Source organism: Hibiscus syriacus, unplaced genomic scaffold (assembly GCF_006381635.1).
Source record: "Hibiscus syriacus cultivar Baekdansim isolate YM2019G1 unplaced genomic scaffold, ASM638163v2 tig00113724_pilon, whole genome shotgun sequence".
Classification (NCBI taxonomy): domain Eukaryota; kingdom Viridiplantae; phylum Streptophyta; class Magnoliopsida; order Malvales; family Malvaceae; genus Hibiscus; species Hibiscus syriacus.
Window position 1 is genome coordinate 2,104,982 of NW_024063470.1, and position 20,392 is coordinate 2,125,373.

At 36.5% G+C, this 20,392-nt stretch overlaps 1 pseudogene; it reads left to right on the forward strand.

The window, feature by feature from the left end:
* The first annotated feature begins 12,725 nt into the window (after positions 1 to 12,725).
* Positions 12,726 to 13,619, forward strand: LOC120187238 (annotated as a pseudogene).
* Positions 13,620 to 20,392: the final 6,773 nt, after the last annotated feature.

Here is a 20,392-nt window from a genome sequence, read left to right on the forward strand (position 1 = left end):
CTCTTTCTAGTAGAGTTCCAAGCAAAGAACATCGGCGAGACCCACACCAATGACCTGAGAGATGGACTTGTACACCTGACACAGAGTGATTGCATCATGTATGAGTACAAGCTTGAGATTCTACGCTTGAGTCACTATGTTCTAGAGTTAGATACCATTGAGGAGCACCGTTGCAGGAGGTTTAATAAGGGCCTCCATATGGACATTCTGACTCATCTAGCTGTCGGTCCACTCAGGGTATTCACTGAGCTGACCGACAAAGGCAAAGACGATTGAGTGAGTTCTGAGTAGAAGGTTTGCTCTATATAGTGATGTCATGGGACAGGGCATACGAGCCTCATTCACAAAAATCTATCTCAAACTTCTTCCAAGAGAGCCATAGAGTCCCGAGGATCGTAAAGACCTTCATCCTCTTAGTCCCAAAGATTGGGACAAGGTTTGTGTCTCAAACAAGGATCAGGAAGTCGTAGGAGGCTCCTATATTTGACGTTTGTGGTGAGCACATGTGATTCAGATAGGACCATGTAGCCCCCCGACTTGCAAGCAGTATGGAAGGAGACACTCGGGTTAGTGCCATAGAGTTTCTAGAGCGTGATTCAACCATGTGGGTCATTTGAGCACCTTATTAGAACTGCCCTGAGGCAGGGACCATGACACCACCGACAATCTAGAAATTAACTCATATTGTACAAAGGGGTCGAGGATCCTACCACAGAGTAGGTAGTTCATATTTGGAAAGTAGAGCAGATGTACTACCATATTCGTAACTAGTCCTGAGGTTAGAGTTTCCTTCCGTCAGTATGTAGTCAGAGCTTAAAAGGAATGTGAGGTTACTAATGTCATCTCAGGTATACTTACAGTTTTTTGTATGCCTATTATTTTTTTTGGTAGATCCAGGGTCAACCCACTACTATATTTATTGTGATCTTATCTGAGAGAGTGGTATCCCAGCTGAGGACTTAGAAATCAAGGTTTGAGTCCTCTAGGATTAGATGTGTGACAAGCGTTAAATTTGCCAAATAAAAATAATTCCTAATTCTTAAATAAATAAAATAAATAAATAAATAAATATTAAATAAATAATAGTAATGATAAAATAAATTAAGTAGATAAAGTAGAAGAATTCAATAAAGATGATATAACATCAGGTTTTGCTTAGCCTCAACTTCGATCGATCATCGAAATAAAATTTTCCTTTCGTGATGTATATCAGTTATAGTCAATAGGGCCCAACCCATTAAACTAACTCTTATCTCCGATTAATTGAAATTTCCAAATCTATATTCAAAATTCGACCTTTGTTGGTCTAGCCACGCCAATTACCGTTAGATCCTAAATTTAAATTCTTGAAAAGGCTGACTCGAGTTATAGCATCTCACCAAGAATCAAACTCGATCTTGATTCCCCTTAACGGATGCCGCTAAGTCTATTCACAGGAAGCTGAAATACGACCAACCGATTCGACTTCCAAACTTCAAGAAAAATAGTCTTCAAATCAACATGCACCTTTTGAGTTGAATATGTAATAACTTTTAAGATAATGACCGCTTGTCACTGCCAGTTTCCAAAGAATCAAGAATGCGATCTGAAGGTTTGAAGATCAAGATTCAATTCTCACAAATAGAATTGAGTTTTGCAAAAACCTTTGGCTAAGTAGAAGTTTAGCCAATCATGGATTGAATCATGCTTAGAATTGTGAAAATACAATAATAAAAGAAAATAATGAAAGAAAATAAAGAATAAAAGATAGAGACGAAAGAAAAGTAGAACTTCAATAAATAACCAAGAAAAATAAATTCTAATATGAGTTTCAACTGTTGAACCTAAGGGGTATTTATAACCCGAGAATTCTAAGAAAATAAAATAATTAATTCCAAAAATAATCAAACTAAAAATCATAACAAGATTTATAATTAAATAACTAATTCTTAAATAAAATAATAATAGAATAATCAAACTAAAACCCTAAATTTAAAAGGTTTACCACCAAAGATAAATATTTAAGTCTTATGGTCGAATTCTTCTTCATCTTTTAGATAACTTTATCCCAGACAAATTTCAAATTAAATATTTAAGGAAGTTCTGCTTGTCTTCTATAAGATGATGAATGGACCGTTGAAATCTACTAGTTTTTAGGCTAATTAATCTAATGAAGCTCTTGTACAAAATAAACTCAAAATAAAGATAAATCAGTAGTATCCAAGCGATAAATCAGAGGTAAATAATAATAGAAATATGTAATATAAAACACTCATCAAATTCTCCTTCACTTATTCAATACTTGTCCTCAAGCATACATCAATTCCAAAATTCCAATTTCCATCATTTACCAAAGACTCACTCAAAAGTTTATGTAAAATCCCAAGTACATACATGGATTAAAGAAATTAGACAATATAATTAAATAAAAGTGACAAGATAATCCAATAAACAACAATTAACCAAATGAATAAGAGGTAGATATGAAGAGCTTTTGTTATTTGCTTGTGAGATGAAATCAAACTAAGTTTAGTTTCCTCATGATAAGCGATTGACGGAGTTGAGTTTTATTTTCCTCCCTTTTTGTATCACTTACTCTCTTTTTTCAAGCGCTTATTTTTCCTCTCCTTTTTTTCGCTTTTTTAAGCTTCTTTCTTTTTGTGCTTCTCTATATTTTTTTAAATATGTAGTCTTGACTCATCATCGAATCTTTAAACTGGAAATGAGATGACAACCCAAGCACCTTACCCCGATCATCCAATTCGATTACATTCAAACGATCTACCACTCGTAGTCGTCTCACAAAATTACACACATGAAGATAACATCAATCACTAGCAAAACAAGCGCAAGCTCATATTTAAGCAACACTAACAATTATACCACACGGTTAAAAGCTTTTATCAAATTATTTCATCAATTCAAATCAATTATTCATGTATAACAAGATTAACTCAAGCTTGAAAACAGGGGATCATGACAAAACTAACAAGTCAACCAAGGCAATCAATAGTCATAAGAATCGAGATAACCCATCAAACCAACATGAGTAAATAAGGTGAAATTATCGCTCTACCCCCTCACTTAAAGAGTATTGTCCCAATAAGATATAAATAAAGCAAAAACGATAAAAATACTCCCCATGTCTAGCGTCGATGGGTTATCCGGTGCTATAGTAACATTGGCCTTTATTCGAATCAACATCATGTCCATAATTTTTATCTCAATCAGAAAATACATGGTGTCATAAAAATATAAAGAAAAATAAATAACCAAAAAAGTAAATAAAAAATAATAACATGGATTGCCTCCATTATAGCTCTTTTGTTTAATGTATTTACCTTGACAACTTGATTTCAACTACAAATTCTGTGAGATATACTTCTTCCACTTCATACGCTTTTTCCAACTAATAAATTCATTATGAGAAATTCCACAATCAAATAATTTTTTCCTCATGTCATTCTCATAGGCTTTTCTTCATATCATTTTCAACTTTGGAAATTTATCCGAAATAGATAAATTATCTCCTTCACCTAAAAATGTGTTCTTCAAATGTTCCAAAAGTAATTTTAACTCAAACTTTAATGTCTGCAAAATAGATGGAAAATATGTAGATTGAGTAGACATAAAATTTAAATATTTATATAGTTCTTTGTCAGACGATCGCGAGTCCACGTTAAAAGCGACATCCACTTTTGTTTCCTTATCAGTTTCAATCTTCGAATTCTTGTACAACTCATAAAAAATTATGTTCAGAAGGTTAGATTATATTGACAAAGATAACATTAGCCACATAGTTAGGATGCTTATAACATCAAATTTCACCACATCACCGTCAAACTCAATGGTGAGAGTTTTGCTTTTAACATCAATTTTAGTGTTAGCCTTGCTTAGGAATAGTCTTCCAAGTAGAATTTCAGAAGAGTTATTGGAACGAACACCTTCCATGTCGATTCTATAAAAATTTACTAGAAAAAAAATCATTTACCTTTACCAACACATTTTCAAGAACTCCTTCAGGATACACCACGAATCTATCAGCAAGATGGATTGTTAAACTTGTTTTCTTTGAAGGATCAATGCTAAGTAAGTTATATATCGAAAGAGGTATAATATTTATTGAAACACCAAAATCACACAGCTCATTTTATACCTACCTTACCAATTTTACAAGGAATAGAAAACATACCTTGATCCTTGTAATTAGATGGAATTTTATGTTGAAAGAAAGCAAAAATATTTTCACCTATCTTCACCATTTTATTCCCGGCAAGATTCCTTTTATTTCTGTAAAGATCCTTCAAAAATCTAGTACATCGTGGAACCCATTTGATAACATCAAGAAGGGGTATATTTATCTCAACCTTCTAAATTGCATCATGTATTTTCTTTTCCTTGGCTTCTTATCGTGCTTAACTAGTCTCGACAGAAAATGATGTGGAACGGCATAGGGAGATGGTATAGAAGATAGTGCGGTAGCTTTTGACTCTTTCTTCTTCTCTTGGGTCTTTGCGTCGACTGCTTTTTGTGGCTCAGTTTCAATGACGGTGCCACTTCGAAGGGAAATGGAACTGACCTTTTACCTTGGATTTGGCTCAATTTGATAAGGTAATTTTCCTTGGGATTTCAATCAGCTCACAACTTGAGTTAGTTGACTCATCTTCCTGTCGAGCTCTTGAAAATGAACTTCAATCCTAACTTGAAATTTCTTTTAGGATATCGCCAAACATTCAACAATTGACTCTAAGGATGATTTTTTTAATTGATACTATTGAGACGGAGGTTGTCTCGATTGATATGCTTGATTCGATCTTGGATTCTTCCTATAGTTAAAATTCATATGATCCTACCACCTCGGATTGTAGGTGTTGGCGTGAGGATTGTGAGGTATTTGGGGAGGTCCTGGAAAATTTCCAACTATATCCACATTAGTCGTAGTATCTTCTTGAAGAATTGGACAACAGTCTATGGGATGATTCGGCATCATGCAAATTCTACATAACCTTGCTTGTCTGTTTTACCTGCAATGAGATATTGAACCACGTTAGTTAACTTATCAATTTTATCCTCTAGAGGAGTATTTATCTCGTGAACCTGTTATGAGGGTCTATTGGATGGGCAAAACTATTGAGAGTTGGAAACCATAGTAGAAATTAGATTTCTAGCAACAACGGGAGTCATATTGACGAAAGCTCCTACACATTTCGCATCAATCATTTTCATCTCCATAGGAAGTAAGCCTTCATAGAAGTACTTGAGAAGAGTTTGTTTAGTTAATCTGTGCTGTGAGCAGCTAGCGTAGAGCTTCTTGAACCGTTCCTAATAATTATATAATGACTCATTATCTTTCTAGAGAACTCTTAAGATACTTCTCCTTAATTCACTTGCTTTTGTCGCAAGAAAGAAATTGTCAAGAAAAAGTCGAGTCATATCAGTCCACGTAATAAAAGAATTTGATGGTAAATAAAATAACCAATCCTTAGCCAAATAGACTAAGGAAAATGGGAAAGCATGAAGTTTAATTTGATCCTCAGATACTACATGTGGTTTCATGTTGAAGCAAACTATGTGAAATTCATTGATCCGTGGAAGATAGAGAGAAGATGAATTAACCTCGTCTTGAGCTCAAACGGTGTTTCTCCATGAGGGAAAACGATGCATAAATGGTGTTGGTTCGGTAGGTGCGCAGCTAATTCTCGGATTGTATGTTGATCCATTATAATTGGTTCTTCGAATTCTTCTTCGGTGTTAGAGAAGGTTTCTGCGTCAAAGGGTATCTCCAGATTAAGTTCAGTTTGTTATGATTGTTGTTTTGTTGTTGTTGTTGTATTTATCATAGTGTACATGAGCATATTCTTCGAGCTATTGCTTCAACCTTAGGTAACTAATCCGCTAGTTCGCCTGAATTTTTCCTAGTCGTAAATCAAAACAAGAAACAATATTAGTAAATTTGCTAAAGTCCCCGACAACGGTTCCAATTTGACAAGCATCGAATTTGCCAAATAAAAATAATTCCTAATTCTCAAATAAATAAATAAAAGTATTATAGAGAAGTAGGGTCAATCCACGGGGTCTAAAATGTTTGATAAGGTTTTTTTCTCGGACTGAATCAACTACAAGAAAAAAGGGATTTGAAATTAATGAAAATAAATGAATAAATTAAATAAAAAGTAAATACTAAAGAAATAATAATGAGAAAATAAATAAAGTAGATAAAGTAGAAAAATTCAATAAAGATGATATAGCCTTAGGTTTTGTTTAGCCTCAATTTTGATCGATCTTCGAAATAAAATTTTCCCTTCGTAATGTATGTCGGTTACAGTCCACACAGCCTAACCCCTACAGCTAACTCTTCTCTCCGATTAATCAAAATTTCCAAATCCGATATTTGTTGGTCTAGTTATGTCTATCACCGTTAGATCAAAAATAACTTTAAATTATGGAAAATATTAACTCGAGTTATAATGTCTCACGGATAATCGAACTCAATCTTGATTTCCCTAAACAAACCTCCGCTAAGTTTGTTCACAGAAAACGAATCATGACCAACTGATTCAACTTCCAAACTTCAAGCAAAACAGTCTACAAATCAACGTACATCTTTTGAGTTGAAGATGTAATAACTTTTAAGAGAATGACCAATTACCACTCCAAGTTTCCAGAGAATCAAGAATACGATATGAAGGTTATATGATCAAGATTCAATTCTCATGAATGGAATTGAGTTTTGCAAAAAAAAATTGGCTAAGTAGAAGTTTAGCAAAGCATGGATTGGATCATGCTTAGCATTGTGAAAAGAAAATAAAGAAATAAAATAAAGAAAGATGAAGATGAAAGAAAAATAGAACTTCAATAAATAACTAAGAAAAATAAATTACAATATGAGTTTCAACTATTGAACCTAAGGGGTATTTATAGCCCGAGAGTTCTAAGAAAATAAAATAACTAATTCCTAAAATAATCAAACTAAAAAATCCTATTAAGAGTTCTAATAAAATAACTAATTTGTAAATAAAATAATAATAGAATAATCAAACTAAAAACCCTAAATTAAAAAAATTTATCACAAAATATAAATATTTAAGTCTTCTAGTTTAGTTCTTCTTAGTCTTCTACATAATTTTGTCCTAGGTAAATTCCAAATTAAATATTCAGGGAAGTTATGGTTGTCTTCTATAAAATGTTGAATGGACCGTCAAAATCTACTAGTTTTTAGGTTAATTAATCCAATGAAGTTCTTATCCAAAATAAACTCAAAATAAAGATAAATCAGTAATATCCAAGCGACAAATGAGAGGTAAATAATAATAAAAATATGTAATATTAAACTCTCATTAATGTGTTAGTAGACAAGGTCCACAGTAGGTGCCCAGTAGAGATTTGAGGACAAACATTTCCTACCGACTTGATAGAGCTGCTCTTCTAAGAGTTTAATGTAATCCTTGGAATGGATTGGTTATTCGAGCACGATGCAAGCCTAAGGTATAGGGAGAGACAACTTAAACTTCGTAAGTCAAATGGCACCAAGATCGTAATGGCAAGCAAGGAACTCAGTTGTAATTCGAGGATTGTTTCAACCTTAGAAGCCCATAACTTAATAAGCATTGGTTGTGAGGTGTTTTTAGATCACATGGTTAACACTCATGTTCCTAGTATGGTTTTAGAGGAGATCCATGCAGTGAGGGATTTCCCTGATGTCTTTTCGGAAGAACTCCTGGGTTTACTACCTGATAGAGAACTAGAGTTTGGTATTGAAGTTATATCAGGCTCAGCTTTGGTGTCCATTTCTCCCTACCACATGAAACCGATAGGGCTGAAAGAATTAAAGGCACAAATTCAAGAACTGTTAGAGCGAGTACTCATCCAACCAAGCATCATTGAGGTTGTGCATTAACTATCGCCAAATGAACAAGCTAACCGTGAAGAACTGGTACCCACTTCTGAGGATCGATGATTTGTTTGACCAGTTTAAGGAAGCTAGATTGTTCTCCAAGATAGATTTGAGGTCAGGTTACTACCAGCTGAAGGTTGAAGAGGCTGACATAGCAAAGAACATGTGTAGAAGTCGGTATGGACACTACGAGTTTTTAGTGATGTAATTCAGTCTCACCAATGCCCTAGTCGCGTTCATGGATTAAATGAATTGGATCTTTAAATAGTATCTAGACCATTTCGTAGTGGTGTTTATTGATGACATCTTGGTACTCTCACATTCATAGGAGAAGCATGACCATCATCTCTGTATTGTGCATCAAACTTTGAAAGAGCATCAATTATTTACCAAATTTAGTAAGTTTGAGTTTTATCTATCAGAAGTGTCATTTTTGGGTCATGTAGTGTTTTCCAATGGTATCTGAGTTGACCCTCCAAAAGATCCGAGCTTTGGTAGAGTTGGAGTCATCGAAGAATGTGTCCGAGGTACGTAGTATTCTAGGACTCGATGGTTATTGTCATCTTTTCGTAAAAGGTGTTATATTATTACTGCTCTAATGATAAGACTACTACAAAAAGGAGTACCATTTGTTTCGGATGACAAGTGTTAGTGTCAGTAGTGTTTCGAGAGATTAAAGGAGATTCTGACTCAGACACTAGTGTTGACTCAGTCGAAGTTGGGTAAGGATTACACGGTGTTTAGCGATGCTCCGTTGAACGATATGGGTTGTGTATTAATGAAATAAGATAAAGTAGTCACGTATGTGTCCCAATAGCTTAAACTACATGAATGCAAAACTACCCTACTCACGATTTGGGGCTTGTTGGCATGGTTTTTTCCTTAAAGATATGGAGGCACTATCTCTCTGGAGACAAGTGTAACATTTTTCATCGACCACAAGAGTTATAGGTATTTACTCACGCAAAAGGAATTGAATTTGAGACAGTGGCATTGGGTAGAGTTATTTAAGGATTATGAATGTGTGGTCGACTACCATCTAGGTAAGGTGCATATGGTAGCCGACGACTTGTGTCGAAAGATAATAGCTGACCTTCGAGCCTTACTTGTGACCTAAGCTTGACCAAAGATAATAGCCGACGACTTGTGTCGAAAGAGAGTGCTTCATTTTTTGATGCAAAAGGGAAGTTGACTCCACACTTCATTGGACCTTATGAGACCTTTGAGATGGTCGAACTCATAGCTTACTGACTAGCATTACCACCAGATATGGAGCATATCCATAATGTTTTTCATGTGTCGATGCTTAAGAGGTATCGTTTTGACACTTCCCATGTCATCCCGCTAAAGTAAATCAAAGTAAGTCAAGATATGACCTATGAGGAGGAACCCGTAAGGATTTTGGATCAAGAGGTCAAGGAATAGAGAAACAAGTGGATTCCCTTAGTTAAAGTCTTGCGGAGTAACCATGGGATCGAAGAAGCAACGTGGGACACCAAGGAGGACATGCAAATTTAGTATCCACATCTCTTCTACTCAGGTAAATTTCGAGGAAGAAATTAATTTCTAGGAGAGAGTTGTAACACCCTGATTTTTGGGTTTGTAGTTTTGGATAAACTCTAGTTGGTTTTAATTTAGGCTAAGAGACCATTTAGAAGTATAGGGTTAAAATTTGGTTTATTATAGTTTGGGCTTGAGCCATCAAAGCTTTAAGAGGGTCTTTTTAAATTGAGCTTGAAAGGAGGAGGACTAGGAGAGTAATTAACCCCACAAAAAGTTTTAAAGGTTGAAAACATTTATGTTTGGTGAGGTCGTCTGGGGAAGAAATAAGGAAACGTCGTGAGTGATCTCATTTTCACCCCACTCTTGTCTTCTTCTCCATTTCATATCTCTTCCTTTCCTTGGTGAGTTGAACAAAAGATCAAACTTTGTTGACCTCCATTCCATATCTAAGATTCTAGAGATAAGTGTGGAAATCTACATGCTCTACGCTTTATATAAAGCCCCCAGCCTTAGAGTTTGGCCATGGTGGCCATAGTTAGGATTTAGAAGGGTTTTGGGAATCTAGAACTTTTAGATGTTCTGAATTCATCCATAAGAGTCTAGATTCATGTTTCTACTCTTTTTAAGCCTTCAAGTAAGTTAGTAATCCATTCATTTGCTTTTGATTAGTAAAAGAAGTGGGAGAAAACTCAAAAATGAAAGACAGAGAGAATAAGGTCCTTGGGTAAGCTTGAGGGTGTTCCTACAACTCCTATGTGTAAGATAGCACACTTCTAACCTTTTTTTACTACTTATAGATCAACATGTGTAGTTTTGATGCATGTTTGAGTGTATGAGCCATTTGTGTGCACTTGGGGGGGGTTAAGCATAAAAATGGGAATTGTTTGTTAATCTTGTGTAAAGTAAAAGCCTATCATGTTCCTTAAGTATTACATAAACTTTAAGCACTATTTTGGGGCCTTGGGGATGCCTTGAGATGGTTTTGGAAGGTTTTATATGAGTGAAACAAAGTTTCTTGGGTAGAGGGTATCGGTATTGTATTAATATTTTCAGTCGTGTACGGACAAATTTCAAAAGGTTTGTGAGGAGAGTATCGATACCCTATCAAGGAGGATCAATATTGTTGAAGTGGTATCGATACTCGGGGCCTAGTATCGATACTCGATGCCTTGATCAAAAACATCGAAGTCAATTTTGGTATCGGTACACATGGGAGTATCAACACCGGCGGTAGAGTATCGATACTCCCCACAGGGGTATCGATACCGAAGTATTTTTCAAAACATCGAAAGCAATTTTGGTACCGATACTCAAGGGGGTATCGATATGCAAGTATAAGAGTATCGATACTGAGATAATTTCCAAAACATCGAATGCATTTTTGGTGCTGATACTCGGGAAAATATCGATACCATAGGAGGGGAGTACTTATACCCAAAGAGGATTATCAGTACCATCGTGACTGTTTAAGCCATAAGCATAGCTGAGGCTAGAGGAGCGAAACCAAGTGGTTTAGTGTGGGAAACCATTCAATAAACTCACAAGTAGAATACCTTAATTAATTGTGTGATAACGTAAGATCTTAATAAAGTAAGATTCCATACTTATGTCTTTGTATGATGCTCAGGAAATGACGAGGACACCTGAGACACTTGTATGATGATTGTGTGGTAGATTAGGGAATATTTAGATATATTCAAATCAGTTCTAGTGCACTTAAAATACTAGTTTGATGGAGTGTCGATGCTAAGTGACTCGACCATATCCCGAGTGCTCTAGAGGAGAAGACTAGTTGAGTGAGTTCCAATGTTATGTGACCCATAATCAGCTCGAGGTTAAAGGAGACGTTGATGTTGTGTGACCTAGGTCTCGCCTAAGGTTCTTTAGTAAGCAAACATGGGTGTTAGTTCTGTGATGCTAAGTGACCCCAAGCTACACCATGATGCTTACTTTGATTGTTGTATTAGTGTGTACAATTGTTCATGACTTTACTTGCAGTATGCTTATATGTTGAATGCATGTAGTATAGTAGGGTTATTTGTATGGCCCTAAGCTTGTGAGCTCATCGTATGAAATGTGTTTCGTGCATATGTCCTATGTGTTAGTTCGAGGAGCACGTCGCTAGATTCAATATTTCTAGACTTGATCTTCCATTAGAGTACTTCTCGAGTATTTAGTTGGCATGTACTGTCTTAGACCCGTATTATTACTTGAGTCGTAAACTCTATTTTGTGCTTGTGTATTTTGGAGGCTGATATCCCCATATTTATAAATATTGATATTTCGAAAACGTATTATATTGAGTACTTTATATTATGTTTAAATGTTATTTTATTCAAATGTTTTTAAAAAAATGGTTAGCCACTTAGATGGTTCCATGTGACACTCTAATCATATGGACGTCGAGTCGGGTCGGCTTAAGGTGTTACACTATACGATTAGTTTATTAAATGCTCGGCCCATTTACACCTTTACTCAATTAGACATTGCTAAGAGTTTAAATTTCAACCTCTGCAATAATTTATATACAAAGTATCTATTGAAAATATGGAAAAAAAATGTTCAAAGTACAAAACTAAAATATGGATGTGACAAATGTCATATTTTTTCACCACCTTGAGTGCATGACCAGCTGCATACAACTCGTTTTTCATAGCAACCACAAGTGGAGTTCCATCTATTTCTCCATCCACTCATTTTGTGCACGATAAATGTTAGGTAACACACGTTGAATCTCCGTCATCAGGTCATACACCTCTTCATATGTCAGTGTTTGTTAATTCTAACCCCAATGCCACCAATAATATAAAACTTCTCATCCATAAACACGACACAAGACAAACATCACATGACATTTTTTTTACTTGCCTTATTCATGCTTGGGATGATCATCCACTCGTCAGTTTCAAAATTATAAACCTCCATCGAGTCCAAAACATTTACATTTGGACCACAACCACTGACAATAATAATTATTTTACCCAGACTTGCAAATCCAAACAAGCACATGGGTGTATCCATCATCGTCCCAGATGTCCACGTATATATCACAATGATGTATCTATAAACAACATTAGATATTATTTCCCTTTCAAAAACAAGAAGTTCGTTTCTAATTGCCAATGACTCCTTATCTGAAAACTTGAAACATTCATCGGAGATCATCTTAGACATAGGCATCCATTTACGATGAATTGGATAAAAAGCCTCCCACTCTAGAAGCTTGTAAGAGAAGTAAATCCAATGCTCTATAATTCTCATTTTTCATCTCAACTTGTACATCTCACCACTCTATATAACATAGTGGAAACTCATATTCAAAGATGTAATGATGTTATAATCAGAACACATGTTTGATTATCTCATCATTGCCCCATTGAATATCAGTTTCCATTATGTTATACGGAGTGAACTGTACAAGTTGAGGCAAGAAATGGGAATTGTTGAGCATTGAATTTACTTCTCTGGGAGCTTCTAGAGTGGGAAGCTTTTGATCCAAGCCATCTTCGATGGATGCATTTTCCTAGAATGATGTCTAATGAATGTTTCAGTTTGTAGATAAGGAGTGATTAGCTGTTGGAATCGAACTTCTGTTTCGAAAGGAAATAATGTCTAGTGTTGTTATAGATATTGATGCATACGTGGACATCCAGGGTGATGATGGATACACCTAGTTGCTTGTTTGGATCTTCCAGTTTAGGTGAAATCATAATTATTTTTTATGGTTGTGATCCAAGTGGAAATGTTTTAGGCTCGACGGAGCTTTATAATTTTGAACCTGGCGAGTGGATAACCATTCCAAGCATGAATAAAGCAAGAAATTTTTTTCATATTATGGACGAGAAGTTTTATGTTATTGGTGGCATTGGGGTTGAAAATTTACAAATATTGACATGTAGAGAGGTGTATGATATGAAGATGAAGACCTGACCTATGTTACCTAACATGTACCCTACACAAAATGAGGGGTAGAGAAATAGATGTACCCCCTCTAGTGACTATTCTGAATAACGAGCTGGATGCAGCTAATCATGCACTAATGGTGCTGAAGAAATATGACAAAGAGAGGAACTTCTGGGTAACTCGGGGGCGATTACCTGAGCAAGCAAACTCAGTGAATTGTTTGGGAATAGCCTTTAAGGCATGCGGAGAGTGGTAAGTGATTTTTGGAGGACCTAAGTCTTTTGACGAATGGGTGATTGAGATAAACTCTTGGGTTCCAAGGAACGGTCCGATTGAGTGAAACTTACCCACTTGTAAGTCCTCTCGAAGTTTTGATTATAATTATGATGTGATAGGATGCGGGTAAGCTCGCATCTTCAACGCCAACTACATAAAAAAGAATAATGCTTCAAAGAAAAGCGTCACACTGCATAAAGAACTCATTGAATCACAAACCTTGATGATGACAACACCACAAAGGAATTTGTTACCACACAACGGAAATAAAATATGGTTGTCTGGATAAAGATCAATACATAAGAGGTGGTATCCAGCTTTGGAGGCAATGCAACAATTGGAGGAGCGTTTAGCGATGATATAGGACTTTGGATCTTTGGAATCTCTAAAAGCATAGGGAAATGCTCGGTAATTCTCCAAATAGCGGATTCTTTGGCGAAATTATGTCGTGGCCAGTCCGTAGGAGCAGTGACAGAGCCACAACTTGGTGAGGGTGGGCATATGCCCATGCTAAAATTCGAATTTTCTTTGATTAATTATTTATTTTATTGATGGTGTTCATCTTGAAATTTTTCGTGCCTACCCTAAAATTTTATTAGTATCTGTCCTATTTAAAAATATATGTTAACATATATGTGTTCACCTTAAAAAATATTTATGGATCTGTCACTGCTTAATAGACACTCTTTTCACTGTTGTGACACCGTCAATTGAAGCCATTGTTGTACAATAAGCGTCGATGAATGTTGAATAAGTTTTAGTTTCTGTTTAAGAAAAAAAAAATCTCCGTTCTTGGATTTTTTTTTGCATCTATCTTTGGACATTTGTTGTTAAAAAATTGGAGATATTTAACAGATAAGTATGAGCAAATTTTGAACCTTTCTATGAAATTGAAGGACAATTAGTGCATGGGAATCTCAAATAAATGAAAAAGGAAAAAAAATATAAAAGAAATTAATATATACCCAAATTTTAAAAGTTGGAGATTATATATATATATATATATATATATATATTATATATATATATGCAAGTAAAAGTTCAATAACGTTTTACTTTTTAAAAATCAGTAAATATATAATATAAATATAAGATTAATATGTAATACATTGTTAGTAAAAAGTTCACAAACAAACAAAAAATTAAAGACATCATCATTCTAATTTTATTTGTTAATTTGTTTGTTTCATTTATTGATAATAGTTGTTTATCTAATAAAACTTTTCAACATAAAAAATCTCCAAAATTAATAATTAAATAACCATCGTCTTTAAACATGGATTGTGTGAACCAATGTTTATTTATTCAACACAAAAGGACAAAGCCAGAAAAATTCCAAAATTTCTAACACACCAAACTTGCCTTATACTCCTATGGCAGTTAAGGGTGAAAAACGGCCCACTTGATTTTTTTTTCCTTTATATGGATTATTCCACAATATCAAATGATTTTAGAATTCAATTTTAAATTTTTTATTTTAAACAACGACAACAAAACCCTATTCCCATATGCAATGGGATAAGGGGGAGGTAGGGTAGTAGGCTGCCCCCAACGCCAGGTGGAGAACAACTTCTGTGGAAGACCTCCGGCAGTCAGAAAATTAAAAGTAAAGATAAAATGCAATGCATGTATAAATAAATAAATATATAAATAAATCCTCGCAAATAAATCCCTGCGTAAAAATCTCTGCATATAGACAGAAACGTAAGACTCGACTAAACTTAAAGAGAGGAAACATGAAGAGAATGATACACATAAATCAACGATAGCAAGTTAAGAGAAAAATAAAGTCAAATGGTTAAAAGCTAAGCTAAGGCAACAGTACTCCGTGACCCTAGTTTCTTAGCCTTCATAAATTCCAATGACAGAAACGTATAAAAAGTAGAAGTCATGAAAATTACTATGAAGGCATTAAAAAGAAGACAAAGATGTTACTCCCTACGACTGTGACCCGCACTACTCTGCTACCTTGGTCTTAAGTCTCCATACTTTCCTATCAGAGGTCATGTCCTCGGTAAGGGCTAAATCCTTCAAATCATATCTCAAGCAGTCTTCCCATTTCCGCCTTGGTCGTCCTCTCCTTCTGGCACCGTCGACTGTAATCGACTCTACCCTCCTGACCGCATCCAGCGGTTGACGCCTAAGGACATGTTCAAACCACCGTAGTCTTCCCTCCCTCAATTTTTCAGATACAAGCACCACCCCCAAGGACATCCTAATAGCAGAGTTTAATGTCATGTCCCACAGAGTCCTACCACATGCCCATCGAAGCATTCTCATTTCTACGGCCTCCATCCTCCTAACGTGATCCTTCTTGATTGCCCAAAATTCTGATCCATACAGCAGCACTGGTCTTATTGCCATTCTATAAAATTTTCCCTTAAGTTTTAGAAGTACCTTCTTGTCACACAAAACTCCAGTAGCAGCCCTCCACTTTAGCCATCCCGTCTTTATACGGTGTGTAACGTCATCATTTACATCCCCATCTTTATGTATCATAGACCCTAGGTACTTGAAACAATCCTTTGAGGGGAGAACATGTCCTTTTATGCATATTTCTACATCTTCATCGTTTTGGTTCCCACTGAAGTTTGAACATAAATTCTCTGTCTTTTCAATATTGATCCTTAGACCTTTTTCTTCCAAAGCAGTCTTCCAGGTAGCCAGTCTACTATTCAGCTCAGTTTTTGTTTCAGCAACTAGGACAATGTCGTCAGCGAAAAACATACACCATGGGACACCGTCTGGTGTCGCACAATAGATGTCATCCATAATCAAGACGAAGATGTAAGGGCTGAGAGCCGACCCCTGGTGGAGTCTGATTTCCACCAGGAATGCCTCGGTGTCACCGACTGTAGTCTTGACGTATGTAGTAGATCTACAGTACATATCACGAATTGCCTGGATATACGCAGTTGGGATCCGTCTTGTTTCCAAGGTCTTCCAGATCGTATCGCGGGGAACACTATCATACTCCTTCTCAAAGTCAATGAAGCCATGTGAAGATCTCTATTTTTTCCCTATATTTCTCCATAAGCCGTCGAAGTAGATGAATCGCCTCCGTAGTAGACCTTCATGGCATAAAGCCAAATTGGTTTTCCGAAACCCTAGTAACCTGTCTCAACCTAGCCTCTATCACTCTTTCTCATAGCTTCATGGTATGGATGAGTAGTTTAATACCTCTGTAGTTGCCACAACGTTGGGGATCTCCTTTATTCTTATATATTGGTATCACCGTAGACTCTCTCCACTCCTCTGTCATCTTGGCAGTCTCTAAAATAATATTAAAGATGTTGATCAACCACTTAACTCCCTCTTCTCCTAGGGTCAACCACACAATGATGGGAATTTGATATGGATCGACAGCTTTGTCTCTCCCCATCTTTCGAAGATCCATTTTGACTTCCTCAAACCCAATCCTACTTGTACTACAGTCATTGGCCGTAGTATGATGGTCGGTTGACCCATCAACGATACTATCTATATCGGGAGAGGCACCGTCATTAAACAAGCCAAAGAAGTAACTACCCCAAACCCTCTTAATATCATGATCTTTCACTAAAAGAACACCATTGTTGTCCTTAATAAACCTAATGCTACCTAGATCCTTTTTTCTACTTTCTCTAGATTTTGCAAGCCTGAAGATTCTGTTTTGTCCTTCCTTGGTGTCTAATCTCTTGTATATTTCCTCGTATGCCTTATCCTTCGATTTAGCCACTGTTTTCTTGGCTTCCCACTTTGCCTCCTTGTATCTTTGTTTAGCTCTCGATCTTTCTTTCGTCTTCATTGCGTTGTAGAAACTCCTTGAAGCAAGTTGATTTGTCTTCACCTTAGTTTGGACTTCGTCGTTCCACCACCACGATTCTTTATGTTCATTGACCTTTCCTGTCGACAACCCAAGGTGTTTTTTCCACCTCTCTGATGGAATTTGCCATATTTTTCCGTAACATATCTGCATTATTTGAGTTTGTATTTCCAAAACCTGTATAAGACAAAACCTTACTCCTAAAGTCATCAGTTGTCGCTCCATGTAAGTTCTTTCAAAGGATCCTAGGTTTACCAATTTTAGCCCTCCTTTGAGTGCTTGCCCGTGGAGCGTGGAACACCAAAACCAACAATTTGTGTTGTGATGTACATGCCTCTTCAGGTAACACCTTACAGTCAATGCAAGCCCATCGATCCCGATTTCGAACCAGGATGTAGTCGATTTGGGTACAATGTCCCCCGCTATGGAACGTAATCAAGTTCATATCTCTCTTGTTAAAGAAAGAGTTAGTGACCACCATATCGTGTGTAGTAGCAAATTCAAGCAACGTACGTCCCTCCTCGTTCCTACTTCCAAAATCGAAACCCATGAACACCGTCATACCTGTCGGTTGCACTACCTATATGACCGTTGAAGTCTCCCCCTATGAAAACTCTTTGGTCCTCCGGAATGCTCCTAAGTACATAATCTAATTGATCCCAAAAGCAACGTTTCTCCCCCTCCCCTAAGCCAACGTGTGGGGCATACACTGAAAGAACATTCACCACTGCCGCTTCTATAATAACCCTAATCATCATGATCCTATCCCAGTATCTACAAACTTCAACAACATTTTCCTTGAGCCTAGAGGATACCAAGATACCCATCCCATTTCTAGCTTTATCTGCGCCTAAATACCACAACTTGTACCCATTACACTCTCTGGCGCGGACCCCTTTCCACCTAGTCTCCTGAATACATGCCTTAAAAGTATATGCTATTATTTAATAAATATATTTTATCTTTTTAATATGTAAAATTAAAAAAAAAATACTCCAAACAGTCATCAATGCAAACTACTTATCTTCCGAAAGGAATCTGTGAGAAAATTGAGAGGCTTATTAGAAATTTTATATGGAGGCATATGAAGGGAAAAAATGGGTGAACCTTGTTTGCTGGGAGCAAATTTGTTTACCAAACAACAAAGGGGGCCTTGGATTAAGGAGAATGGTGCCTCAAAATGAGGTCTTTCTAATGAAGCTTGGTTTTCGTCTTCTTTTCAACAAAGACCAATTATGGGCGAGGGTGTTGCGAGCTAAGTATAAGATAAATGATGACCTGCCAACTACCTTGCATCGAAATGGTTGCTCCCGTATTTGGAGAGGTTTGAATGTGGTTTGGCCAGAAGTTCGTCGAGGAATTGTTTGGACTCTCAGCTCGGGTACACAAATCGAATTTGGGAAGGATGGTTGGGTAGGCGATATAGGGCCTTCAATTGATCACTATGTAGACATCATTCCCGACTCTATGACTTCGGTTCAGATTTGTTCCATGGATGGGACTGACAGAGACTGGCGATGGGACCAATTTCACAAGTTTCTACCGGACTCCCCTTCTGCTTGCTCTTGCTGCGGTAAAGCCTCCGTTTCCTTTGTGGGGGATGATCGCCCAGGCTGGAAATGAGATAAAAACAGAAGTTTCACCACGTCTAGTGCCTATGCTTGGAGGCCTGGGGTCTTGGCGCTTTAGACTGATATGTGGCATTGCATTTCGAATTATAGGGGTCTCCCTTGGATTAAAATTCTCTGTTGGTTAATTTGTAAAACAGATTAATGACGAATGAAGAACGAGCCGATGTCACCTGACGAATAATCCTGAGTTTGGTTATTGTGGTGCTGCAACTAAATTGATTTCCCATATTTTCTGGGGTTGCGACGCTGCTATTTCTACTTGGTCGATTCTTATTAAGCCGGAACATCTTGATGAGTTTCTTTGAATGGATATGACTGATTGGGTTCGTACCAACTCTCGAATTCCAACTTTTCCATTCAACACTGATGATTGGGATTTGCTTTTGGGTCGATCCTTTGGTGTCTTTGGATTCGGCATAATAAGTTCATTTTTTAGCCGGATGCTGTCGTTGGGGAGAGTGTTCTCAATTGTGTTTATCAGTTAAGTGTCGAAGCGAAGCAAGCGGATTCTCATTACAGATCGAAACGTACTGGTTTTTCAAAGTGCAAATCGCGATTCAGTCTATCGGAAAATCAATGCAGATGGTGCTCGTAATCCATCTTCTCAGCTTCTGGAGGGGTTATCCGCACAAAGACCCTGAGTCAGTGTTCGGTGCTTGACGATGGGTGGGAGTTAGGCCTTCAAAATGTCCTTGTTGAATCTGATTAAAGAGGCAATACTGCTTTTACAGCAAGATGATGACAACAGATCTCTCATATTGTCCCCCATCTGATTGAGCTTTTAAGCCAAAACTGGTGTGTTCATGCATTTCATATTTTGCGTGAAGGTAATACATGTTGAAGATTGCTTGGCCTCAGCCTTTGGAATGACTCGCTACGTCCAGCCTCTTCGATTGTCACTCTCCTTGAGTAACGACTCGAACATGGCTCCGCTCTCTGATCTTTTGATTTCCCTCTTGTATTAAGAAAAAAACCAACAATCAGTTGTCCCTTAAGCAAGGTCAGATGTTCGAATTCTGACGTTTGCGAATGGAGCAAACTGAGTTGGAGGGTCGCTCTCCTCTACAGTATCCAATCTGAATTAATCGGTCAATAAATCGAATATATTAATTCAAAAAAAACCGTTCCTAGATAATAAATCGAGCAGTAATTGTGACAATGCGTGTTTGATAGAAGATAAGAAAAATGAACTTTCATTAGTTTGATGGAATTATAACATAAAAATCATTTAGTAGAATTGTCATTAATGAAATGAAATTTTTTTATATTAAATCAAATTTGTTATATTCATGAATTTATTAAACAAAAATATGTAAAAATATATTTATAAATATTTTAGCAAATAATTGTTTGTTGGGTGTAAGAAATTTATATGATTCAATTGATTTTTTTTGTTTTATA